This window comes from Lepisosteus platostomus, chromosome 24 (assembly GCF_059453375.1).
Source record: "Lepisosteus platostomus isolate fLepPlt1 chromosome 24, fLepPlt1.hap1, whole genome shotgun sequence".
Classification (NCBI taxonomy): domain Eukaryota; kingdom Metazoa; phylum Chordata; class Actinopteri; order Semionotiformes; family Lepisosteidae; genus Lepisosteus; species Lepisosteus platostomus.
The window spans coordinates 15,507,707-15,527,203 of NC_142634.1; the positions used below are offsets into that span (position 1 = coordinate 15,507,707).

The 19,497-nt window shown below is 37.3% G+C and overlaps 1 protein-coding gene across 3 annotated transcripts in view; it reads left to right on the forward strand.

The window, feature by feature from the left end:
- The window catches only part of mn1a (MN1 proto-oncogene, transcriptional regulator a), a 61,542-nt gene that overhangs the window by 10,260 nt on the left and 31,785 nt on the right, over nucleotides 1-19,497 (forward strand). The window contains exon 2 of one of the 3 annotated variants that reach the window (XR_015929704.1): nucleotides 15,482-15,597. The exons of the other annotated variants lie outside the window; for them this stretch is intronic. The gene's annotated coding sequence lies outside the window, so the exon portion shown is untranslated. The remainder of the gene's footprint in view (nucleotides 1-15,481; nucleotides 15,598-19,497) is intronic. 3 annotated transcript variants of the gene reach the window in all.

Genomic DNA, 19,497 nt, shown 5'->3' on the forward strand with positions numbered 1-19,497 from the left:
CCAAAACTGTCCGTGTCAAAAAACACAGGGAGGTGTGGTGCTTGAAAAACAGCCCACAAGCCCGTGCACGTCTGATATACTATTGTCACGCAATGACCTAGGCTAAGCGAAGCGCTGTCCTACATCAGTGCATCACGTCCATACGTTGGCCTCTGTAGCCTCTCGCTGGATGAACATTTGTACTCGGAATTATTTTTTGCAGCACTATAACATGTGTCGATAAAGTGACTGCTAAAAGCATGAAACCCGACATCAAAGTAGGATGAAAACACGTTTTACGCGTAGGATTTATTTACTGTGCTGCACGCACACACCTTATTCATAAAATAAACAAGTGAATAAAGCCTTTGTAATTCAGATTTACACACCCTGGAGAGTTTTTAAAACAGATGTGCCAGTGTATTTTATTTTCTGATTTAGCACATTGGTGAAATTCTTGTTAGGTAATGGAACACAAATGCAGCCACTAAAATGTCACCGGGGAATAACGTCCTTGAGGAGATTTAAGGAGATTTGTTTAGACTACAGCTCTTAACTTAAACCATCATAGCTGGGGTAACAGTGGGCAGTCTAATAAGACACCAACTTGTTGGAAAGCCTATGATCATGCTACCCAGCCTGAATAACTGTACCACACTGTGCCAACAACAGATGATGCTGTGGTTGTTTTCAAGCAACCTAATTAGTTCAAAGGTTTACCGAGGACTCAACCTGAGGATATAATTATTAAGCAAATAAACCTATGAATATTGCTACACAGAGGGAGAAAACCCTCTTGTCTTCTTTCAGTAGAAGATTTTTATTTGTAAACCATAAGTTTGCAGTTTTGGACACATAGCTTTAGTTATGCTCTCTTGTCTGGTGTCTCCACTCAGTAACAGGAACAAGTAGCTTACCTACACGCCACATCAGTTAACACGCAATGTCATTTCTGTGTTCCAAAGATATTTGAAAGTCCTTTCATTGGTGGGTGTGTGGTGCTTTATAGTTGTGTTTGTGTGACGGAGTGGACGGCTTTGGTTTGTCCTGACAGGAGCCGTACAAACCTCCTACAGTAGTTTGCTCAGCGTATACAGTTGCTGCTGGCAGTTTGTCAGCTGACACTGTAAGGGGCTTTTCTGCTGTATAAACGTAAGGCGAACACAGTGCCTATAAAGATATACTCACCCCTTGACCGGCAGATATGTGGAAACTCAGCTCTTAAATGGATATTTCTGTTTAGTAATATGAAATCTCATGGTTCTGGTTATTTTTTAATTTGAAAATATACCATTTGGTGTCTTCGCCATACTGTCACTCTTGTTTTCTCTGTTTCTGACCTTTGTAAAGACAGAGATTGCTTGGCTTCTACCCTGTTTCTGTGCTTTACCACTGAAAAATGTCATAAATCATCTCATTCTCAATTCACAGTCTTATGTCCCCTTAACCTCTTTGATTGTTTGTGATGGGTGTTTTAGTTTAGTATGTCCTTTGCAATACCATACACGCTTATTAATAGAAAAAACACAAGTCTCCAGCTGCTTTTTATTATTGTTTTCTAAAGCCGGGATAATAAGATACTACATGAGATTTATTTCATATTTTTAACCTCGTGAATGAAAGGGCACTACTTAGGGCTCCTAAAGGATATTTTTGTAGTGTCTGAGAAAACCAAGGCGGATGCCAGAGAAGTTACGCGATATTCTCCACTGATTTGAAATGTACATCCAAGACAAATGGACTAAGCTTGTGGACTTATTTATGAGGACAGATTAGTGTGGAGTACTCCCAGTGCTCAGTGTAATGGGGATATTATAGCCTGTTTAGTGAGTGTTATGCAGTGGGCTTTAATGAGTTCCGATCTTCTAAACTGCCTTCATAAGACTCAGTTTTTTGGCCAGTCTTGCCCAGCTACCTCAGGAGGGATTATAATATATGGAGACAACATTTGGCAGACTAACAATTTCAAATAATCACTTGTTGATGAACTGTTAAGGAAAACTCTTCTAATGCTCCTGGGATTTTCTGAATGACAAAGTCAGCGTTAACAATATGTATATATATTTTATCGTACTGTTCTTCTTTAATGCACATCATATAATTTTATAAATACGAATTTCATATTGAAATGGGTGAGGTGGAAAGGATTAAAGTCTAAAAGATACAGCCTTTTTACAGAAAAATTGAATTCAACATGTAATTGAAGACACCTGTGTAAAATACTGAAACAGTCAAAAATAATGATCATGAGCCAAAAAGGGACTTTTGATGGGACTGTTTAACTCTATGCAAAGCCAAAGGAAATAAATACATGGTTTAGATAAATTTAAAATAGCTTTTTAGAACATACTGTAAGAATGGATACAAATTACAGGAGTCTTATTTGATTTGGTTGCTAGTAAGGTTTATGTAAACAGAGGCTGGAAAAGCTGTCTGTAGCTCATAGCTTATTGATAGTGTGATAGGTATGTACAGTAGGTAAGTACATACATTTAAATCACGCAATATCAAAATGCTATGTATTATTTGTGCTTGCGTCCATCAGTATAGGAATTCCCTTTATGTGTTCTAAATGTGAGAATGTATATCCCAGAATTATCACATTTTGTGTCCTTGTGCACACAGTAATGTCAGATCAATAGAAATGTTATCAGTGTTATTATATATGTACAAGCTTGACTGCTATGTCATGGTATATAAACCATGAATTTTTAATATCCTGCCATGTATAAATTCTTCTATTTAGTATACAGATAGCATTTTTCAATTGCTTGCTCTGCAGTTTTTGAATTATCATATATTTTATTACAAGTGGATTCATAAAATGAAGGGCCTATAATGATTAAAGGATAGTTATCTAGCACAAGATACTCTCTGAAAATGCTAACATAGCAAATAGAAGGAAAAAGTGCTTTGCTTAAAAAAGGTGTTTTGTTTATTGTATGTTCCATAAAGAGAGGAACAGTATATTTATTGCTTCTTTTTTGCAGCAATAGGGGGCACAGCAACGCACTTCATTAGGATCCTATGCACAGCATTTCAGTGATTAAAGGATTCATTGCACTTACCATGAGAGGTGAGGGGTTGGTGGCAGTTGTTATGCGGGTGATGTGCACATTACATAAGTGTTACGACTTGCAGCTCTGAAAGAAGCTCAGTCTTTACCCGAACTCCCCCTGCTCTGACTCTTGTGCCCATGGCAGAAATCAACTGTGGGCCTAAAGGTACAGAGAATGCATCCACTAAAGAAAATTGCCCAATGTCTCTCATATAGGTTCTCCTTTGATGTGAATGCTGTAGCCTGGCATAATTTTACAGTGCTCTTCAAACACCAGAGATGGAAAAACAGTCCCACTGCACAGCAGTGTAAGCCATTTCAGGACTCGCAAGCTGCAGACTCTTGAACACAAGCCAGTGCCAGGTGCGTGAGGACTGATTTTATGTATATTTGCATAAACTGATTTTATGTAAATATGCATAGACAGACACATGGAGCTAAAATGCTATTACATGCGTATATGTAAACATTTCTTTTTTTCTTTATTTTACGACTGTGCATGTGTTCTTACAGGCCCTAAAGCCTTTCTCTCATGTCATCTCATGTCATATTTTCCCTTGCCAAATAATCATTAGGACACAGGAACAAAATAGAGGTTGCAAAATGAGAAGCAACCTTACCCCTCTTGTGTGTTTGCTAGTTTCATAGCTACGTAAATCTAAAATTTAACCCATCAGTTTTTTTAAAGAGTCCAGAGCTTGGACCTCATTCACAATTGTTCATATAAAGAACTATTTCCTATAGTCTTTCCAGTTCCAGTTGTCAGTTGTGACCCCATATCCAAGGTTTACCACTGAATCTGAAGTAGTCTCCAGGGTTGACTGTCCCTTAGCATTTCATGTACTTGGATCAAACCTCCTCTTAGTCTCACTCTCTGTGTTGTAGGCTGAAAAGCTTCAGTTCCTTTAACCAGTCTGTGAATGCAAAGTGTTCTTTTAATACTGTCTCAGTGTGCAGCCTTTTTTTGGAATGGCGACCAAAACTGTACACAATATTCTAAATGAGCTCTTAGTAAACTCCTGCCGTTTTGCTGTGTGCCCAAGCATTCGATGCTTTCTTATTGCTTTTCCACAATGGCCTGTGGAAAACATGAAGTAATCTACATAACCACCCTGATCAGTTTCAGTGTGTCACCACCTGCAGCTCAGATTCACCCCTTGTAATATACTGTATGCATATACTGTGTATAATGTATGATGCTACATCCTGTGTGGATCGATTTGCACTTACAACATTACATTTAATTGGACGAATCCATGGTTTGGTCAGATTTTTTCCGATTTATAGTACTGTTGTTTTTGTCTGCCATTCACCCAGTATTTGTATCATTTGCATATTTAACGAGATTGCGAACTCTTACTAGAATCTTAATCGCATAATGACCCCTATCCAGTTCATTAACCAGTATTTCATCCATATGCATTCGATATAATTCCAGTGACTTTTAATGTTTAAACTATCATATCCCATGGCTTTTAATGTTATCAATTATCCCTGTTACTTGTTCAAAGAATTCTTGATTCTTTTTGGCTGTCTTATTCTTCTATCTTAGATTAATCATCTTCATAATGTTACAGATAACAGTAAAGTAACAAGTTTGGCTTTGGCCCCCTTTTAAGAATTGGCATTACATTTGTATTTCTTCAGTTTGTGGATACAGGTCTATGACTAATATTCCTCAAGTACTACTGAAAAACTGATTTTGAATTCATCTGTTCCCAGCTCGGTGTCTGTAGCCTCATTCCTTCAGGGTATGCTTTTCTAAAATTATAAACCTGCTGGAAAAATCCAGGGTTCAGTGCAGAACAACTGGGCATGTGTAAAAGGTACAAGAGTTTTAACACGTGAGAAGCATTTGAGAATCTTTTACACTGAAGCTGGAAACCACCCTTAGGCCAGACGGAAGTTGTTCATCACATTTTGTACTGTAAATGGGCTTTCCATGTTTTGTAGCTCCAGCTTTAAACAGGAATTCATACTAAACGTTTTAATGAATTATATAATTTGAACTATTTATAAAACCAAAAGGAGGCCATTTGATTTTTTGCTCTGTCTGATGGTGTTGTCATGTTTCAATATTAGTTGGAGCAGAAGGCAGCAGTGGTAGTTTAGGTAATGAGCTGATGGAATATGCATTATTCTTTGTGCTCTGAATGTTAGGTATTAACAATAAAGTTATGCAACATCTGGAGCCTGTAGTGATGTCATACTGCAACATCCTTACATTACAGGTAAACCAAGGGAATACTGGTGCAAAAAATCTTACTTTTCTAGTGATTGGTATACACAGGTCAGCTACAGGTATCACTTTGACTCAAAATCTCGGATAAAACCTGACCTGTAGCTCTAAGAAATTTTGAATGTCTATTTCCGATTAACTGGATTCAGACATAGAATGATAATTCCTTTAAAAAATGCTTTCCCGCAGTTTCTGCAATGCTTTTGTATAACAGGGCTCAGCTCCCTGAGCAGGCTACATCAGTGATATAACCCCACTCTGAAAGCTATACAGTGTAAAACTATGCTGTTGTGTCTGCAGCATGGTCAGGGAGAACTGTGCTCATCACAGGTAGTTCATACAAGAACATGTACATTGTTTCATATTGGCTGTTAAGTGTGATAGGTTGGTGTTTGAGAATATTTCTTGCATTTTTTTTTAGATATTATTTTTCACTGTGTCCTAAATTTGAAGTGTTGCATAGTATTTATTAAGTTTCTTTCAATATCAAATGGGTCTTGCTGAAATTATTTACACATATATGACTCAATGACTGTAACCTGCCACTCGCTTTCTGAAAAGCATTTATTTAAGAACCATGATTAGGAAGTAATTTAATAGAATGCAATTATTGACTCATCCTAAAAAGACCCGACAGGCCTCATGACTTGTTAGGTAGGATATATTGGTTCTCTGCAAAGTGGGGTTAACTTCCTGTCGATCTATCAAAATCACATTTGTTCTATTGATATTTGTTCCAATTTGTTCCACTGACAACTTGTTAGTATGTTAGCATTTTGATTTAACAAAGAAATGTGATTGACAATTTGTGAAATGTAATAGCTTGGGGATATGGTGTGCTCCAGTACAATCATTACAAGGTGTTTTGTATTGATGTCCTTAATAACATTATCTGTGGTTTCACGTATTATTGTACAGTAACTCTTATTGTGTGGAAAAGTATCATAATAATTCATCTGCGATAAAGTAAAAGCAATAAGAATATCTCTGTTGATGTGGGAAATGGTCTTGGTGAAGTAGCTTAATGGAATGGGGTTTGTAAAAGAATGGCATTGTTTCTTGTTGGTAATTTAATAACTAAGAGTTTTTAATAATGGCATAGCGTGTTTAATTGCAACTATTTTGATATATAATATTATGATTATATCCTCATAATGATAGTAATTATGAAGATTAAAAATAAACTTGTGTAAAAGACTATTTCTTCGGGTTAAAGTGTGTTTGGGATTTATAGTTTGTATTTTCTGTGAACTAAGTGAAGGGACTGATAATTGAAGATGTCTGGAAGACAGACCTGTGGAGACACGGAAATGGGATACACTGGCATTTGTCAGATGTTGAAACATGACTTGTAATTTACAGACACCCAGTTTGGGCTTTTGGTTTGAAAAAAGTACGTCAAGTTTATTTTTGAATTCCACGTATCTAAGCTGGAGTAAAGTGCTCTTTTTACATAGCAACCCTGGTTTCAAAATATCAGGAAGCATGCAAAATTGCTTTCTGACACGATTGGATGTTTTCTGAATGTAGCAGGAATCCTGTTAAATGTTTGGAGTGAAAGTTTTTTTTCTAGTCACATAGAAACTGTGTACTCCAAATCACCTTTGACTTTGTCATATCGAAAACAAAGCTAAGCACTCAAGAGCATATATTACTTTACAACTGGCACCTAAGAAGCAACTGTTGTTCAATTGAGAGGGAAAGAAATTTGTATTGGGTTTATCAGCAGGACACATCTGTGGCCTGGACGTTTATATTCAAGGAAGCACATTTGTTTCATTTTGATATTGCTGTGTATGAACTTAATTAATGACAGATACTTGACAACTCTCATTAAAACCTGCTTCTAGGTAGTGCTTTTGGTTTTCAGTTTTCAGCATAAGTCTGTATAATAGGATAATTAAACATTAATTTCAAATTGGAGAAGTGTATGAAAACTTTGAAGAACAGGTTGTTTTTCTAGAGCAATATCCAAAGTTTTCTGTAGAGTCCTGTTTATTTTGCAAACAAAAAGGCAGTTCATGAAGTTCTTAAAGAAGTGGAAATGACAAATATGGGTTATTGATGATTACATTGTTACTGAAGGCTTACAGCATTGATTGTAGGTTTCTGTTTTCATAAATAACTGCTTTAAATATATATTTTGTATAAAGCTTTTTCCATTTTTCAGTGGAGGGTGTTTTGAAGTGACCACTGGAAATATAAACTTTTTGATTTTCCAGTTTTGCACTTGGTCCAGTGTCGTGGATTTGATTAAATTGGTGAACTCATGTGTTTCTGTTCATGTGGAAATGCTTTCTTGCTGAAAATGAGTAACACCAAAAGAATCTTGTGTCTTTTATAAAATATTTAATCATTTTTTTGTGACAGCACATTGGTGTTTGCTTGGCTCTTAGAATATTTTGGCTTCTGTCAAAGAGCTTTTAAGTTTATTTTATCCTTTCTTGTTTTATACTGAAGAGAATCTGAACTGAATTCAGTTCTGATGGGAGTTTAGCGTGAACTATGACACTGCACGTCTCGGGTTGCAGCATAGCACCCTTGAGGAAGAGGTAACCGATGTCGTGACTCATGCAAGAATGACTAATAAGCTGCAAAGCTGTTGGACTTTAGTTTGTCATTTTTTAACATTTTCCTCACCATAGAAGACACAGAAATCTTGCTAATCTGATTATTAAACTTTTAAATGTGTTTTAAAGTAGAATGATTTTTTCTGTAACATTTTCCTGAAACGGGGATCTTCATATGGCCTTTAAATATACCTGTGTTCACCCCTTCTTGTTGATTTGGTTTGTATGCTAAACATTTGTTGAAAAATGACCATCGTCTCATTTAAAGTAATTGTCTTTCAGAGCCAAATGTATTCTGTATTTATTGAGATTTCAAAGCACGCTGTTCATCAGGACGGTGAATGCACAAAGCCAGAAAGATTTCTGTTTTCCACAGATTCTTGCACATTACTTCCCATACACAGAGAAGAGATATTTTTTAACAAAGCGCAACATTTTCAGTAACAGGCTTTTTTTCTTCTGTTTTTCTTACTATTCTAATTTAATTTTGCTTAATTTAAATTTGCATCCCCATATGCTGGAGTGCAGACTGCAGTCTTCATAATATTTTAAGACAAAAAGAAAATAGAACAGAACTCATGTTACAGGTGCAATGTGTCAAACAGCAGTGATGTCCCCATTAAAGCACTGATGTACCGTGAATAGCAGTAATATTCCTTGGCATATAGATACTCAGGTAGGCTCTGTTGAGGAGTATCTTTAATTCATATTGAAAAATTGATAAATGAGTTGTGACATCAGAGAAATTTCTTCTAAGCAAAACTTTTCAATAAAATAATTGAGTTTTTTCTCCACAGCTCTGTGAACCTATTGCTATCACACTGAGTTCCAAAAACATCTTTTACATGCAATACTGGTCATGTACGTATTTCATTTACTTTCCTTTTCTTGGAAGAAAGACCAATCAAATTATTAACAAATTAAAATTATAGCCACACGAGCACCGTTTCTAACTGGTTTTGTCTCTGTCCGGTTTGTAATTGTGAACAAGGGAGAAAAAATAAACCAACAACGCAAATACTTAAAGGCTGTTCAAAAATGAACACAATTCTTTTGATAATGTTAAGTACCTGTCAGAATGAAGTGTGAAAGAGGTGCCTTTGTCTTTTATGGTCTGTTAAATTTTGTCAGTTAATGTGTTGCAGAATTGGGATTTGAAAAAGGAAAACAGAGAGATTGGTAGAAGGATTGTACATTCTCCTCCCCCTGCATCATAAGAAGTCTGTGTGTTTGCTCTCAGAATGTGGTAGGATTTGCAGTGTTTTCAGAAAGTATAGAGAGACGATCATGAGTCAAGAGTTAAAAAAAAATCACAATTATATGTATCCTGAGAAGTGTGAGCGCTCGCAATTGTGATTTATTAGGATGGCAGTAAATCACTCGTACCGCTCTGGTGTGTTAACTAGCTTGCACTCGTGTTCAACATTGTGCCGAGTTCCAGCCTTCAGGAACCATGCCATATTTAACTGAAGGATGGAAAAAAACTAACCTTTATGCCTTCAAGAAACTTTTTTTTTTACCTATTCTGGAGCTAAAGATCATGCTTTGAAAGTAATAGCAGGTCAGACAATGCTCCGTGGCCCAGAGTAAAACAAACTCAACCAGAAGCAATACTCAGGAAGCACTGTGCCAACTTTATTTCGTTGGGATTCTTATTTTTTCTATCAGTTTCATGTTTTTATGGGAAAAATCAATAGTAATACAAAATAAAGGTGTACATAAGGTTCCTACTTTTAGCACCATGCAATATTTTTTAATTTGTTAACATTTTATTTAAAATACAACAAATACTTTGGCTGGTTTTCAAAATGGGTAAGGGCTCTATGAGTGAGGACATTCAAGTTAAAAAACATCGTAAAATTAGCCAGACATATAACAAAAATATTGATTTAAATATGTCAGTTTAAATTAGCTATTACTAAATACTGGCCTTCAGATGCCTATATTTAGAAATGGAAAAATGGTTTTACTCACCAGAAAACCATTAAACTTAGGGCCTTTGTCTTTTCTAATAAAGGATGTTCGTAACTTTATGGGAACTTGTGATTCCATGCTTATTCTTGTTGGAAAGCTCAGTTTAAATATGCATTGTTGTTTACATACAGCCACTTATCATGTATTCTTAGTGTGAAACAAAACTGTATAGCTGTAAGCTTGAATAGCAGAAATGCTTATTGTTTTAAGCCTATCTATTTTATTTTTATCATTTAAAGTCAGTATGCATTCTATGACTAAATGCGCACGCTCCTACTTCAGTAAGCGAATATTTGATGTTCCCGATGTATCAAGAGGAGCCCTGGTGCAATTGCACTTCCTGTATTGTAGTATCCAGTGCCCTCTTAAGTGATTCTTGTGTTCTCCCATTAATCCCTGTTGTTTCTCTTCCCTCAAAATGCAGACCGTCTGATAGCAGGATCGTGCTTGTGCCTCCCACTCTCCCCATGCTGTAAAAGCTCTTTCCAGAGAAGAGGTTTTACAGCCAGTCCAGTGAGAGGCTGGTTCTGAGTTCATATTTGGTTCGAGAGGCACCCAACTGTGATAATTAACAGTGAGGCTTACCTCTTCCCAAAAATATGACTCTCATTGCCTGTTATGAGGTAGTACAATAACATGAGTAAACCAAAACAGCTAAGAAATTTCAAAACATAATTACTTATAAATGAAAATGTTTTATTTCTAACATCGTTTGTTTTTTTGTCCAAATAGTCACCTGTGGCTGTGATTTGCGTTTTCATCTGTTACTTTTAGGTTATTAGTGTCCTGATGATTTTTGTATCCAAAAGGGCTCTCTTACCATTGGCCCAGTGACTGGCCATTAAGCAGCTCAGGAAAGTTAGAGTCTTTTGTGTTTGCTGTTATCATGAGGTATCGTACTGTATTCACCATGTTGAACAAAGACATTCAGTTCAAGTTCAGACAGAGACCCCGTGTTATGACTTCTGCTGTTACAGAGGCACCCTTTCGTTTCTGAGCATTAGTCACATTGAGGTGTCCATCGTATTCTCTATGTATAATTCCCGAAGAAAAGAACGTGATTTTAATCAGGATTTGAAAATGTTTTGGGAATCTTTGCTTATTTGCTTTGCAATTTGCTTCTTTCTCCAATAATTGATGTACAGTTTCAATCCATTGCCTTGCTGTTATTTAGTTTTCTGTTATTTTGCTTATTTTGCATAAACTGGTAAGCTTCTTCTGTTCACTCATTAGACGTGCTTTACTGAGGCACTAACAGCTTTATATTATTTTCACCATGAGTAATGGCAATGGTATGCAAGCAGTTGTCAAGCTATTGTGTCCTAGTGTCTTGCAATGTAATATTTTTGTCCGGCTCATGTGTTTGAAACATTCCAATATGAAAACCTCTGTTTTACCTAAATACATTCTTATTACTTATAATAAAAATCATACTAATTACTATCTACATGGAGTTAAAAAGGTATTTGTAATGAAGAACAGATTTGTAGATCAGTTTTAAAGAGCAATGAATAGCATAATAGTGAGTATCATAAATAACTGAGATGTTTCCATATATTGCAGTCAAATAAAATGTTGTCTCTTCATACTCAGATAGGTCACCTGTCTGTAATGTCTGTATGAACCTCATCTATATCCCAATGGATTGCTGTGCCTTATTCTTTTGAGGCTTGAAAAGTCTTAACCAGTGCATTTCAGAAAGGGAAGTTTGACCAGGTTTGAACATGTAGATATCTAACAAACTGAGTATTTTAGTTAGTATTGCTGTTGCTGAGGGTAATTGATTACAAATATTGTGTTGGTAGATTTCAGAGAAGTGGACAAGAATCAGAAGGGTTCCGTTTTATAAAGGTGACCCACTTGAGGGTCTATAGTCTCCTTTTCTCAAAGACGGGAGCAGCAGGGAGGGAGAGGTTAGTAGTGCCTTATCTGCTAACAAGCCCGAGGAAGCCAGGGTGCTGTGGCGGACAGCTTGCAGCAGGTTCACATGAGCTTGGGAAAGGCGAGGGCAGGGCCCCTCCAGGAGCATTCAGGCAGAAAGACCAGTTGTCGCAATCACAGACACATACCCAACAAGCCCCAGGCAGGCACTCCACACTCAGAAGGCCGCAGCACTGCCTTAACCCTTGGGGTGCTGGAGGAACATACGGGGAGTGCATTTTCATCAGTCTCGGTCACACTGACGGAGCGTAGCTCTCTTTATCCGCTTAACATGCATAGAAGCATGGCAAAATAAAAAAAAAAACTCCAAATGGATGTTCAGATTGAGAGCTTGAGACACTGTATCAAAATCATCTCATACCCGGTAAAAAAAAAAAAAGAAGAAATCAGTTCAGCTTTTTAAATTGATTGCACGGAACTCTTTAAAATTGAGACTAGGAGCGAAGCGTTTTTGACATTTTACGCATGTGGCGGTTTGATTTTATTTTGTTGGAAACTGCTGGGCTCGTCCGCAGTTTAATTTATTGAACAAGAAGATAAATTGGGTGTCATTAACTGAGTCAGCCTTCTACCAGAATAGAGAACTGTGTCCTCAAATTGCACTTACCTTTATTTTTTAAGGCCTGAGAATGCGACTCCTCGGTTTGTTCGGACCATCTCAAGCCCCCTGTGGGCTCCACCATTTATTAGATTTTTTTGGTGCTTTGATTTACAAACTATCTTAAATACATTCCTTTAGAGACAGAGATATTTTCGGACTATACTATGGAAAACATCTGAACACAATGCTGAGTAGCATATTCTCTGTTTGAAATGATTCTTAATTCATCAGACCTGTGGTAGAAGCTCGCTCACATATTTTTCAGCACATTCCTGCCGAGAAAGGGTTAAAGGAGAAGGGACTCGGCAGGGGGCCCAGCTCTCCAGCCCTGAAAATGAAACCTTTCTTGCTTGTGTTTTTCCCCCTTGTCTTTCCTCGGTTTGTTTGTGTTCCTCTTGGCCTGCTAGGAGAACTGGGACGGAATGCGGAGTCCAGGCCCGACTGCTGTCTGCCCAGATTAGAATGGGTCCCTGGGTGTAGTCTCAAAGAGAGGCTTTATTCCCTCAGAATTTCCAACTGTGTCTTAAGAATGTCTCTTAACCCGCTTTTCAAGGCCTTGTGTTCTAAATTTTTACAAAGACATCTGACCAGACTGCTTTTCTCTCTTTATCTACACAGCGCCTATAGTCCTTTAAGTATATAATTTAATGTCTATACAGAGTGGAGATAGTGTGATTGATAAAGATATAAATGTGTTTTGATCCTCAGTCTAAAACACATTTTCTAGATCTAACTCTCAGTTTAGATTTGTGGGCAAAAAACCCCAACAGAATTAGTTATTTTTATAAAACTGTGAATAATCTGTAATGACTAGGGCTTTTTTTCAGGAGGCAGCCAGTCTTATTTATTTTTCTTTGTGGTCTATTAATGCAAATACATCAATCCATTTAAGGAAAATTAGCAAAGTAAAAGAAAATTTGGGAAATCCATCATTTCTGTTCGTAAAACAAAAGTTTTATTCTTTTTTGCATAAAGGCTCGTGAAAGAATGGTTTAGATGTAGATATAAATGCAAATATTGATGCTGTGATGCAGCCTAAGTAAACAACCACCAACAATTTTGCTCACAGCCATTGCATAAAAGGCGTTAAAATGTATTCAAGAGCTTTTTTTTAACTTCTGGTTTTGTTTTTCATTATAGTTCTTTTTGCAGAATAACATAAGTAAAAGACATTGACTGACAGACCTAAAATACATATTGTGCAAAATGAAACCCAGTTTAGTGCCTAACATTTTTACATCAGTCTCTTTCTTTGTTATGTAGTCATCATTGTACATTATAGTACCCACAGCATATGTTTATACATTTATTACCAGCCAGACGTCTTCGGTGTAGAATCCTAAACGCACATAAATGTCACCTAGTATCACACAAATGGAATTTTGGATTTTGGAGATCAAGCGCTACACATTCAGCAATAAAACAAAACTTTAATAAAACCGCCCAGCTTTGCTTTCATGACAGTTGCAGGTTATTTATTTGCGATGTTTGAATTTGCAGCTGCGATAGGTTGTATGTTGAGGTAGTAGGAGGAATGAAAATCTGCGGGTTAGCAAGCAGCAGACATCAAACTGACAGAAACAAGTCATGTTATTTCGTTTCACTAGATGAGCTGTATTTGATTCTGCAAGTAATGTGCTAAGAGAAGGCTACATTAAATTTGCTTTTGGAATGAAAAAAAGCATAATAAAAAATATATTGCTTCTTTGAAGCTAAAATGGAGCATTTAAACTTTGGGGATTTACATTAAAATGAACCGTCAGAACTTGGCTGCCTTTCATAGTGCTATGAAATTGTAATTTTTAAAATATTCCTTCCAATGATAAAATTACTGATGTTATTCATGCTGTGTATTTTACCATTCAGGTTATTACTTCTTTAAAGCATTTTAGAATAAGGAGTAATCAGAAACATTGCCTATTTACTGCTGTAAGCCTTAAATCTTTGGCTTTTAGATTTTTACTGCAATTTGTATGACTTTCTGTCCTTTTAAATATAAACTCTGGAGTTTAAAAATTCAGTTATGAAAGAATTTCTCAAGTGTAGTAAAGAACTTTGTACTTTTTTCACTTGTATCTTCCTTTTCAGTTCTTCTTTATTCCACAGTTAGGAATGAATCTTTTTATCTCACGAGGTTCTGAGTCTTACAAAAGAGCAAATTTGTTAATTCTGCACCTGTATGTTTCGTATTTTGTTTATGTGCAACGTAAAAATTATAAATTGATTTAAGAAAGGCAACAGATCACACAGTATGAGATATAGAAGTGCAATGACCTGCACAAATTAATCCCAGAACTGGCTGCAGCTACCTTATTTGTTGTAAAATTGTTGTTGTGTGAAAATGCACATCAACAGGGCCTGTATTGCGGTGAACTGCTTTAGTCATCTGCTTCCTACATTGTAAAAGATATACAGTATTTCTTCCAAACTAAAAGGACTCTTTTTTATAATTTCCACAAAAACAGCCTAGAAATTACACCTGAAATCTTCGTGTCAAGCCTTCTAGGAATTATATGTTGTGTCATTCTAACATTTTAAAGTAAAATCGTTTTAAAACATAACTATATAACAGCCTTTTAACATTTAGTTAATTTTAGGGTCAAATCACTGCAAATATAATAATGTAGATTATTCATTTGTAATTTATTAACCACCCACCAGGCCCCGCAGCTACTTTCATAGTCATATATTTTAAAGTAGGTTAAATCTTAGTTTTCTAAATCTGTCAAGTAAATATTTTCTGATTTGTAAAGTATGTTGAAAAATTGAAAAATGCCTGCTTCTTGGAGTTTTTTCTTAGCAGCTAATATCACCTACCATGGAGAAAAATGACAACCTGTTAATGATGGCCCTTCTAATTCTATAAATTTTGACCAAATTCATTTTATGCACACAGTTCAGATTATATCGGAACATATGGCTGTAGAGAGACGGAGCTCAGTAAAAAGAAGATATCGGCAAAAATTATTCTAATGAGACGTTTCAGCTGTTAGCAGCTGTGCGCAGGAGAGAGGCTGACATGCAGAATTGCCTTTTTCTTTTCCCTTTTCCCCACATGTTTCATGTCTTCCCTCTTTGCAGAGCGGTTCAACTGACTGCCATCCTTTTGATTTTTTTAGGAGAAAAGGTTTGCTAGCAAGTCATTGTAAAAACATAATGCTTGCTGGAGATTCCTACTTCTGGGAAATACAAAATTACTTTGGAGGCTCCAAAGAGGAATGGGAGATATTTCAAGGTAAAAGTAAAATATATATATAATTATGAGAGGGAATCCTTTTCCAGACAAATGTGGAAGGATGTAAACGTGCCTTTGGCTTTTGTGAAAATGTAAATCCCCTGTCTGGATGAAAGTGTCTTGTTTTTGGAGTCAGGGGAGGTTTCAGTGTGGCTGAACTAGGGGAAGACAGTCTAGGTTTTTCTTTCTCCCAGCGACCGAGGAGTTTTGGGAAGGACCAAGGGAAGGCCATTCCCACGACCGTCAACCAGCTGGACGGGTCTTTTCGGTTGGTTTCATTTCTGGAGGTAGTCATCGGCTCTTAGATTGCAGGCTGTTAATGCAGGAGTGCTGGAAAGCTGCTGGTGGAGCAGTATTTTAAGTATAAAAAGTTGACTCTTTGTTCATCCTCCCCGCACCTCCTTTCTCCTTCCTCGCTGATCGCTTTGTGGACGGGATCAGCTTTCCAAAGACCCCATTTAGACCTTTTAATAGAGAGCTGATAAGGTAGGATGGGACTGTCACTTTGTTCCCTGTCCTGTGAATTCAATCAAAGCTAAGGCTCCTGATTATGTATGTGAGATATCCATAGGACTGCAAAAGACTGCACTACGACATGTGGCATTCTATTAACTGCTGCTAACAAGAAAAGCTGTAGGAAACAAGAAAAGAAACCCAAGCCGGTAGATGTTTCGATATCCATCTTCTTTGCCATTATAAATTGTTGGAGCATTTGAAGATACGGCTGATTGAAAAGTGCCACAGCTACGAACTACAGGTAACAGTTAATATGCATGCAGTGAAAATGACAGATGAAACAGCAGTTCAAGTCAGATTCGAAACTGTTTGTGGAAAAAATGTTACACATAGTAGCAAAACGCCAAACTTTACTATCTTAAGTGTATAATGGAAAAAAGGAAAATACATACAAATAATCTACAATTAGAAATGAATGCTCTTTAACAAATTCATTTTACAAACAGATATTTTAGACAAATTGTTCACTATAATTACCGGGAAGACGGCATACAAGATACAATTTATGCCTGTGGAGGTTGTATAATTTTATTGTTACATTTTTAGCAGTGGTGTAGTTAGAGTGTGCAGCTTTTGTGTTTTAGCTGCCTTCTGATAGAATAATCAAAGTTATGCACCTGAGGGGAAATCAGAGAGAGTACATGTGTGAGGTAATGAGTTTATCAAATAAATGGTTTGGCACTACTTTCTTCTCTGTTAGGCTTATTTAATGAAAAACTGTATACTTTTTAGGATATCTTCTATATCACTTAATTTGAAATAGTAAAAACTGCATTTCTTTAAACTTGACCAGTATAACTTGTCATTGGGCAACACACTCCATTCCAGCATTTGAAACAAAAATATAGTCTACAATGAAAAAGACTGCATATGGAAATGTCCATCAAATGTATTCACCAAAACACTTTTAGGACATGTTGAAAAACATTTCTTTATAGGAAACTAGTTTTTAAAATTAAACTGTCTATTTTTTAGTTAGGACTCAGTTTTATTGTATGTTTAATGTTTTACTGTATACCTCATGTAAATAAGTAATACCAAGTCAATTTATACACAAATCTGGATACAAAACACCTCTCATTATACCATCACAGCCCCAATTAAGCTACCCAACTAATCTCCTTAATACTTTAATTTAGTCTCCATAGTGTACATCTTTAAATAAATTACATAAACAGTACTTAAAACAGTTTTTGTTTTGCTATTAATGATTTTGCTGTAATAATCTCTGCCAATAAAGAACTAGACAGTTAACCAAATAGGCACTGTACATCATTAATTCCGGGCAGAACTATCATCGTATCTTTAATGAGAAAATTAATAAGAAATTTCTATTATCACATCTTTGTAGAAAAAGGTGGTAACTGCTTTTTCTCTATGACAAAGAAATTGGCAGTAAATTATTTTATATGTAGTTCTAAAATTAAAATGTGTTAGTGGAAAAGCTTTACTCTTTGAAAGCCACAAAGATATTTTTGTGCTACTGATGTGATAATGTCTTGAATCAGCAGCAAGTTTCTGAGCTCTATAAAAATACCAGTTCTTATAGACTGACCTCAGAGTTTTGATTCAACACCATTCCTTCAAAAACTGCAAGCAGCTGCAGGAACTACTCAATGGGGTGTTGAACAATTAGAAATGTTGTCTTGGCTTCTTTCTGGAGTGGAGTGTGCTCTCATTGCACTCATTTACACCAAGTGCTTGTTGTCTCCTTTTTAAACCTGATGCAGAGGCTTCTAAGTAAATTGACAAGTTGCATAAATCAGTTTTCTTTTTACCATTCCCAATATGTTGAAAGCAATTGTGCGCCTGGAAAGATGTTTAGATCTGGAAAAAGAAATGTATGAATCCTCTTATCAGTGCAAGATTTTGAGTAAAACGCTTTTCTTTTTATTCATTTTTATAAAGCCTTAAAACACAATAGGGCAAAATAACATAAATTTTATTGCATGCCAAAAAATTCAAGTAAAATATGTCAAAATGAGAAAATGAGATGGATACGGCTGATCTTTTAGTGTTTTGAGGAAGAGTTGTTTCGTCACTCTGATCCTTTTAGCTGCAGTGGGACTGAGAGCACGTGAGGAGCTTGAGAGGTTTCTGGATCAGCGTTCTGGGGGGTGTCGGGGGCTGGCCCGGCCTTCAGACTGAGGCGAGGCGAGGTAGGCAGGAGCAGGGCCCTCGCAGGGTCAGTAGGCCTGGAAGGGCCGTGTCAGGCGGCTGTGAACGCTCGGCTGGGTATTGAGGGCAGGTCACTGCCTGCTGTGCCCATGCAGCGGCGCATTGTTGGACGGCCTTAGCACGGCCAAGGATATGTGGGTGGGGGTGGGGGGCTGACACTGTCTCAGGGGACTGGAAGAGGTGAGAGGAATGAGCCCCGTGGCTATACCCCCCTCGACCTCCTCTCTCTCTCTCTCTCTCTCCACATCCTCCCTTCCTCCCTCCTTCCTTCCACTCCGAATCTCCTTAGGCTGGCTCAGGGCGTGCAGCAGGACGCAGTCGGCCGCCTGACCTTTTACCAGACCGGCCTTTTGTACGAGTGGCAGCGTCCACCTCCTCGGGGCACGGCTGCATTGTGAGCACTGCGTTACTGCTGCGTTCTTCCAGTAGGAAGAGCTGGCAGCTGGCAGGGAGAGGGGGCCAAGGGGATACCGGGCTCCTGAAGGACATGCCTTGCCAGTGGACACCGGAGATTGCTGTCCAGTCCGTGATACAGGGGTGCTGCTGCTTGGATTGCCATGCACAGCCCGCAGTTACAAGCAGCAGAAGTCATGCTGTTATTCTTTATAGCACTCGCTGCTTTAAGAGCAAAATTGGAACATGATAGGATGACAAACAGCAGTTGGGATTTATGCTTGCAAAGATACACAATACAACTCCTGTTGTTACTACTGGTAATTTTAATATTAGTAACCATTAAATGTTGTCGTCTGGAATTATGCTGACTATATTTGTGCCAGGAGTGGCAGCCTGCAGTTACACATACATACTGTATAATGTTGACCTGTAGATTGATCTTGTCCGATCCCAGAAGCTAAGCCTAGGAACTGACCAGTAGTGGGATTCCCGGAAAAATCCAGTGGTGTTGATGAACGAATATTTGCTAGTCCAAATCGGTATGGAGACTGGGGACACTCTGCTGTGATCATGTAATCATTGGATGAGACAAGCCACCAAGGTGCTGTCTACTTTCTTTTTTATTTTAAATCCCACAGCGGTGTTTAAAACACTCAGGGAGTGCTAACCCTACTGTTCGAGCTACCTTTCACTCTAGACTTGTAAAGTGCAACCTTCATAAAGTTCTGCCTAACTTCCGTTGGTGAATCAATTACTCACTTCTGTAATTTGTAGTCCAGTGGGGCTATTGGCAATCTTGCATCACCCAGC